The sequence below is a fragment of the Simochromis diagramma genome, unplaced genomic scaffold (genome assembly GCF_900408965.1).
Source record: "Simochromis diagramma unplaced genomic scaffold, fSimDia1.1 OVJJ01000293.1, whole genome shotgun sequence".
Taxonomy (NCBI): domain Eukaryota; kingdom Metazoa; phylum Chordata; class Actinopteri; order Cichliformes; family Cichlidae; genus Simochromis; species Simochromis diagramma.
In genome coordinates this window covers 20,476,727-20,484,721 of record NW_024386801.1, presented here as the reverse complement: position 1 = coordinate 20,484,721, position 7,995 = coordinate 20,476,727, and positions in this window count along the sequence as shown.

The following is a 7,995-nucleotide window of genomic DNA, read 5'->3' as shown; positions in this document are numbered from 1 at the left end:
AGTTGAGAATTTAATTTGTTCCTCATGGTCAACTTTCAGTTGGTTTGTAGTCAGTTACCTCACTTTGTTGTAAATAACCAAAATGTAATAATAATACGTATTATTAAATATAAGGAGAAGGAATGTAGGTTAGGAATACGAGTTGACTTTCAAGATTAAAGATTTGTAAGTGTAAAATAGGCTGATTTGGACATACCTTGCAGGCATGATACTACGGTTTCTGTGGTATGATGGGGATGATTTAACTCAGTAAATTGAATAGTCAGTGTTTGGTGTGATCACCTTTTATTTTTCAGCACAGCCTGAACTGTCTTAGGCAAGCTTTCTCGTCATTTGTCTAGTAGTCTTCAGGAATAGTCCCCCAGGCTTTTTGAGGGTGAATGTTGTTAGCTTTTGTTCAATTCTCTGCTGTTGTCAGTCAGATGCTTTCCAGTTGGTGTTGCTGTAGACTAAATTCTGACAGTACGTTTCAGCTTTTATAACAAGATTCCCAACAACACTGGCTGAAATGCAGCCCCAAACCACAACAGAGCCTCCACCATGTTTTACAGATGGCTGCAGACATTTATTGTTGTATCCGTCTCCTGGTCACCTCCATTCATAACTGTTTTAATGCCACTTACTGCATTTAAAAAGACATCCCTTGAAATGTAGTCTTTTTAAGCTTTTACAAAGACTGGAATCCAGCATTATTCTAATCATTCACTAATTCATCTTCACCCACTGAAGATTATTCTTTATCGAGGGCCTAAAAGATATGTAAATGGTACAAATTTCACCAATTTTATCAAGACTAAAATTGGTTAAATTTGGTTTTTAAAAAAAGCAAAGTTCATTAGATGCCTACATACAGTAAGCCCAAACCGAACCTACTATGGGTAGACAAGAAAGTGGCCCATCACAAAACAACACTATGTGTCATGTGTGAGCTGTTTTTCTGTTCTTCTTTGCCCAGCAGCTACCCCATGCATTTATATTTTTCCCATCTTCGACTTAAAATAACCCCGTCCCGCCTTTCACATTTCCCAAATTGCACATCCTTCCCTTGACTCCTTACCCACTGGAGACACGAGCAGAGAAAGTGGCAAGAAAGTTACACGAGGAGAGAGAGAATTCGAGGGAACGCACGTTAAATGAAATGAGACACCTTTGCCTTCCAGCCATGATTTAAAGCAATGTCAGCCTCTGACACAATTGGCACAAATATGTTGGTTTTTTGTTTTCTAAATAGCCAAAATACCACCGTTTGCCACAATCTCAGCATAATGGTGACATGACAAATTATATTTACTTTTAATTCACTTCTCAGTGTTGTACAATTGGATAGATTTTTTTTAAAATCACATACCAACAAACTGAAAGTTTAAATCTTAAATAACTGAAACAGCATGAATAAAAAGAGTCCTACGCTCACCATGGATATGGTTTGTATATTGCACCTGTGTGCCACACCTTTTGTACTTGGAGGACGGAAAAATGCCAAAGGATACACCTATGGATCCTCAATTAAAACTCCGCCAGCAAAGTCTCTTCTCTCCAATCTTTCTTCTAGCAAATTGGGAAATCCTTTGCTTCAAATAAATTCAAGCATGTCTCTATTTTGTTTTTGTTTTTGTTTGGTTTGGGTTTTTTTTTTTACACTTAATTGACTGAATTTTTGCTGTGGAGTGGTTGTGGTTACACAGCCACAGTGCTGCATGTAAACTCTGTTTCTTATCTCTCATGGTCTAAATGTTGAGTTGCTCTGCAGAGCTGTTGTGACAGTCAGAACTTGCTGGTCTCATATTACGCTAGGGCTGCATGATGGAGCAGTTAGCCTCCCCTGAGAAGATGATTTTTATCTTCTTTAACTAAATCTAAATGTTGTTTAGACCTCTGGCGCAGCCATCTTCAGCACTGTTTCATTGTGTTTTTGCTGGGTGGGATAAGAGGGATGTTGATCTTCCCAATCTTCCCCTCAGCAGGAACAGGAATAAGCATATTTCCCAAACGTCAGATCGCTCCTTTAATAAGAATGGCAAGACTGATAGTCTGAGTAAGCTGTAAAGTGTTTTAGAGGATACTTATTTGACTGATCTAATTAAATAGTACAATATCTCACAACATTATAACCTAAATTAAGAAATCATTTCCCCAAAGATAGTTTTCACAGTTTCACTGGAATCCCCATTTCGCTCTGTCCCACTAAAAATGACTTTTTTATAGGCACCTCTAAGGGAATCGCATTTCCGGGCCTTTCTCACCATGGGGACTGATTGCGATGAGTGCTGAGACTCTAAAGCTGCCTTGAACAAGCTCAGCATGAGCCTAATATGACTTGATCCAATATGCGGAGCTACAAGTGTCTCTGAGCTGCCGTTTTCGCCACTTTTATTTCCCTCGCTCCCCCTTTTTAAGCTTATCAACTGCGAGATGCCTGCGTGCTGAAATAGGTGGTGATGAGTAATGGAATAAGGAAGTGTGCGTAAAATTTTGATGACACACCCAGAAAACCCTGCAGCCAGCGCACAAACATACACCAACCCTGCAGAATGCAGCGTCTGTCCACTCGACTCAGAAAGTACAAGGGTAAAAGCGTGCTGGCAAGTATGAGGCTAAGTATGGATGTGAAACGTCTCTGCTGCTATTCTTAGACCTGGATGGAGGTTGGGAGGGTGGGGGGAAGGCGGGGAGGAGGCGGTTTGTTGCTAAAAATTGCCAGATTGTTTTGTGCCTACCAATCTATTTTTACACATGCTGAGGCCTTCCTGGGATGTTGTGGTCTTTTCTTAGTCTATTATGTAATGAACCAATCTCAAGGCATGATGCAATGATGCGGAGTGTGACACAGAGTGAAGTCCCCCATCATCCAATCCAGACTGAGGAATCTAAGTCCAATACTAGATAGATTTTAAATGGTTTTGATGCAGGATGTATCTTGGGGATTTCTGGGCAGCAGTGAAGCAATGAAAAAAACAACAAAAAGAAAAACAAGCCTAATATGTGCTGGAATCTTGACAGAGTTAAGCAGCCCAAAGGACAGTTTGTCAGCTCGCTGTGAGCTCAGACACTTGACAGGGAGGGATAGGTAATGAGTTTGTCTTCGGGGAGATATGTCGCCTTGAGTATGCAGAAGTAACAACATTTAAAAGGGGGGAAAATGCTGATTTTCAGCATTAAAATATGCGCCTTGGGACAGTTAACATTCACAGTTCGTCCTCATTTAGTGAGAACAAGCTAGCAGAGCCAGACTTTACATCTGTGATGTCTCACAGATGTACAGCTCCATCAAGACTCAATTGGCAAAAATGGAGAATATAAATGTGACAGTGCCATAGAGGATTTTCTAGAGATATGGCTCGGTTTCAGAGCTTATAAAATCTTTATGCAGATCAGTGTAAACGCCTGAATGCATTTTTTTTAAAAACAAAGTCGATGTGAATAGAAATTCCTGTCAACAAAGAAGCTGCGTCTCTGTTTTGGAGGTTTGATTATATTTAGTACATTAATAGATGTTTTCAAATCAGCAGCACCTTGATGATTGAGTGCACCTTAATGCATCCTTCATTAATTCTCGAACAGAAAAATAATGTGTAGATCTAGGACAAGAACTTTTGATGGAAAAATGATCGATTTTTTTCCCCTTTTTTGTGTGATTATCTTTGCGAGCAGGGGACAGACCACTGTGAAGCTAATTTGAACTGGAGTTACATCCGTTATTATGTTTCCAGAAGTTTTTGGATCCATTTCTCTAGCGTTGTTGTTCCCACATACACACTCATACACAAAACATGACTTCCCTACAACAGTTTGCTATTCAGAGAAAGAACAAAATAAACAAAAAGAAAAAAAAATAGATATCAGTTTCTGTGCCAGATAAATATAAATAATGGTTCCAGCTTAATAAATGTTGACTGGCTCTGCCTCAGTATCAAAGTAAATAGAGAAGTAGATGGGACTTTAAAGTGCCACTTAATATTGCTTGTGCTATTAACCTTTTTCACTGCCAACTGCCAACTAATTTTGCTTTAGGGTAAGATGAGGAAAGTAGAAAGAATACAGGTGTCTTTAATGATCTAATGAAGGTGAAAAGAGATCCACCAATAAAAGTCCAAAAAATCTACTAGAACTGAAAGACAATAATAACCAGAAGGGCAATGCAAAAGCAAAGAGGAGAGAGACATGAGGAGAAACTCAGGAAAGGCAACAGGATACACTACAGGTTGAATAGAGTGGCAAACACAAGGCTAAATTGCAATAGTTGGGAACAGGTGTAAATATTGTAGATACTGAGAAAACAAGAAGTCCAATATACCGAGACAGAAAAGAAAACTATGTGCTAATGTAAAAGAGGAAGTGACAACAAAGAGCACTCAGAAGAACTACAAAAACTGACCGAGATTAGAAAACACAGACCGACACTGGCACTGCAAACACAAGATTTAAAGGTATGGTCAGTTTTACTTTCAGGTTATTTAATAGAAAACAGAATACTGTGAGTGTGTAATTACATCTTCCAGTGAACAGCTGCATTCTCATAAGCTTAGAATTATCTAATAATAACAATAATAATGCATAGACGCACTTGCTGGTCTACGTAAGCCACCACGTTGTCCCGTTGTCTTGACTACAGCAGCCGAGATGTGGCTAGAAACCGACCACACATGTAGTACGCCGAAGGTGGAGGAGGAGAGAACTTCTAGGCAAGTTTTAATTTGTGTCTGCACCTTCAGAGGGAAGATATGATGGATCACATCTTGATTTATCTCGGCTTTATCATCTGAAAAGGCTCCCCTTCACCAAAGAAGCCAAAATGGAAAGGAAAGAGAAAACACAAATGGCATAACACGTCTTCCTCTTCCTCCTCACCTCGAGCCCCATCTCCTGAACTGAAGTCATGGCTCATGCATGCAAAAACATTCATAAATGTGCTCGCTGATTCCTGATATTGTCTTAATTAATTATTGTCAGCAGGTTAGACATGTGACCCTCTTGTCATCAGACAGCTGACAACCCGCTAAGTCACAAAAACATCTGATTTATAAGCTAACATTATGCCAGCTAATGTTAGGCTTGAGTATCCTATAAATCACACTTTCCCTCTGATCAGCAGTTCGATTACATTCTCACATCTTTAAATTACAGAGCGTCTGAAGTGAGTTTCACTGACTCATTGTATCGGACTCCTTTCACAATCATCTTGGTTGACCGACCATAACTTGGTTGTAACAAGTGATTACTTGAATTTCTATTCATATCAACTTGAAGCCATCTGGCTCTTGTCCTGTGACCTCTGATATGAAAAAGGAATTTTTAACAAACTTGTATATTTTTTCTTTTTCTGACCATTCTCTGTAAACCATAGAGATGGTTGTGTGGGAAATCAGATCACACCAGATCAGCAGTTTCTTAAATACTCAGACGAGCCCGTCTGAGCATGTTACTTAAATCACCTTTCTTTTCCATTCTGATGCTCGGTTTCAACGTTAGCCTAACATCTTGACTGTATCTACATGCCAGCATACATTGAGTTTCTGCCATTTGATTGGCTGTTTAGAGATTTATGCTAACAAGTAGTTGAACAGGGTTACCTAATGATGCAATTGGTGAGTGTATGTAGTCTTTTTGCACCCTAGTTTTCAAGACTATCTAAAGAATTTTTTTTTAAAAAAAACCCACTGACATTGGATTAGTCTGATTATAAATTTCTTAGTATTGTGATACTGTTTCTCATGCTGTATTTTTTGTAAATGGTAAACATCGACAATAGACATCAAAAAGACTCATTACCATTTGAAAATGTTCTGTGACATCTGCTCATAAATGAGATGTACAAATGAGCAATACAGTAAATAAATAATGATCAATTTACCGGTGAACCTCAGAAATGCTGAGAGGCTGCTTACCCATGGGATGCAATGTCAATGGATCTATTTATAGCCCAGCAAAGGAGCTCATGTAGAGCAAGCTGGCTGGGAGTTGCCTTGTTCATATATCTTTTAGCAGCAAATGACAGCGGACAAAAAGATGGGGAAGCAAACTACACCCACATTTGCATGTAGATCCCCTTAAAGTTTTAGACACACATGGCAGGAATAGCAATAAATAATTTCCACAGCAAGAAAGATGGAAAGTCCCAGCTCAATTCCCACACCTATTAAACCCCCTCCTCTCACGTTGTCTCGTGGGATTGTTTGGGAGTGAAATGGAAGGGAAGTGACATGTTAAAACCTCTTTTTATTAATTCTGAGAGTCAGGAAGGGTTTGGCGGGATGTCACAGCAGCTGATGTGAGTAGGGAGGCTGTGTGATGCACAGCCTGATATCAATGCTGCGGATATCAGCATGAATAAGTTAATGCCAAACCCCAAATCCTCTGCGAACAGTAATAAAATATGATTGTGTTTATCCCACTCGAGAAATGCTGGGAGAGATGCTCAGGAACAATATCGCAGCCTGATTTCTTAAAAGAGGAGTTGGTTATTAAATATTACCAGAGTAAGATGGCCATTGAAATAGGTCAGTGGATGGCACGTAAACTATGTTTGAAAATTAATTAGCTGACCTATATTTCAGGTCTACCATGAGTACTTTGGAGATGTTTAATTTGATACATTTCAGTAACATCAGCTGGTTACATTTAATGATGTGGATGTTTCAAGTCTGCAACTAATGTATTTTTTCATAATTTGTTTATCTACCAATCTACCAATTACTACAATGATTTTTTTAAAAATCAAATAAAATGCAATACAACTATATTTACAAAGTATTCACATTTAAAAGGTGGATACCAGTTTTGTTGCTGTTTTTTTATGCTGTATTACAACTCTGCCCTTTCATTTAATGCACATTATAAACTATGCTATAAGTCAAACAAGGACTGGTGAAAACAACAAAAACAAAAAGTTCCTCAGCTGGAGATGAATAATTTAAGACTGAAGGTAATTCCATCCTGACATCACTCACCCTAGCTATAAATGGTAGTTTCCCTTGTTGTTTTATTCTAGTAATGCACTGCCATCTGCTGGTTAGTTTGTGCATATTCAAGTATTTATTACTTAATCTGTCGTTTTGTTAAACCGGCTGATGCAAAAAAAAGCCTGTCTGTGCGGAACTTTCCACATAATGTTAAGCTAAGTTTCTAGTCTCTGTGTTTAGTATGTGTCTTTTAAATTTTAGATTTTTTCTGGTGTCTTCTTTCAGACCATAGAGCCAAGTCCGCCAGAGCTTATCTTTATATTTTTACATGCTGTACTGACATTTTTGGGATCATTTCAAGTTGCTATACATCATACAACCGTTATATCCCAAATTTTAATAATATGTATGCATTAAGTCCATAGTAACTACGTAAATTGCAAAAAAGTGCAATAAACTACAAAAAAAATTGAAAATCGTTTTCATAGTTTTATTTTTGAGATACACCCATTTTTATATCCTGCAGTAAAACCGAAAATAAATATAATGCAAATTTGCAACAAAAAAACAGCATGTGCATCAAAATAAACTATTTCCAGCAGTGCAATTGGAGTTCTAAGCATCCCAGAAACGATATAGAAAAGCATAAAGCCAAACACCAGTACAGGATCATAAGGCCCTGAAGGTAAAAAAAACAAAAACAAAAAACCTGCATAGTTCTTGCTGACATCTATTCCAACGTAGGAAGTGTAATGAACAGCTGATCGGATCGGCAAAACGTGTTTCTGGAGTATTATGTTTTTGTTGTTGCAAATGCTTTTTATGCAATTTTTGCAAAGCTATATGTGGAAGGAAACCTTGACTTAGGACAAGCTGATGGCATAAAATGTAAGTACGACTCCTCCGATTTCATATGCAAAACAAAATTATTGCGCTAGTTTATGTGGTTGCGGTTCTAGAGGGATTTAAAAATAGTTACACAAAACGGAGCGTGCCCGCTCTGACCGGTTTTAAAGGTATGACTCGTTTTGGTTTTCTGGTGAAAAAAAGTATCTTGTCTTATAGGGCTTTGGAGCGTGATGTCACGGGGGTGGGC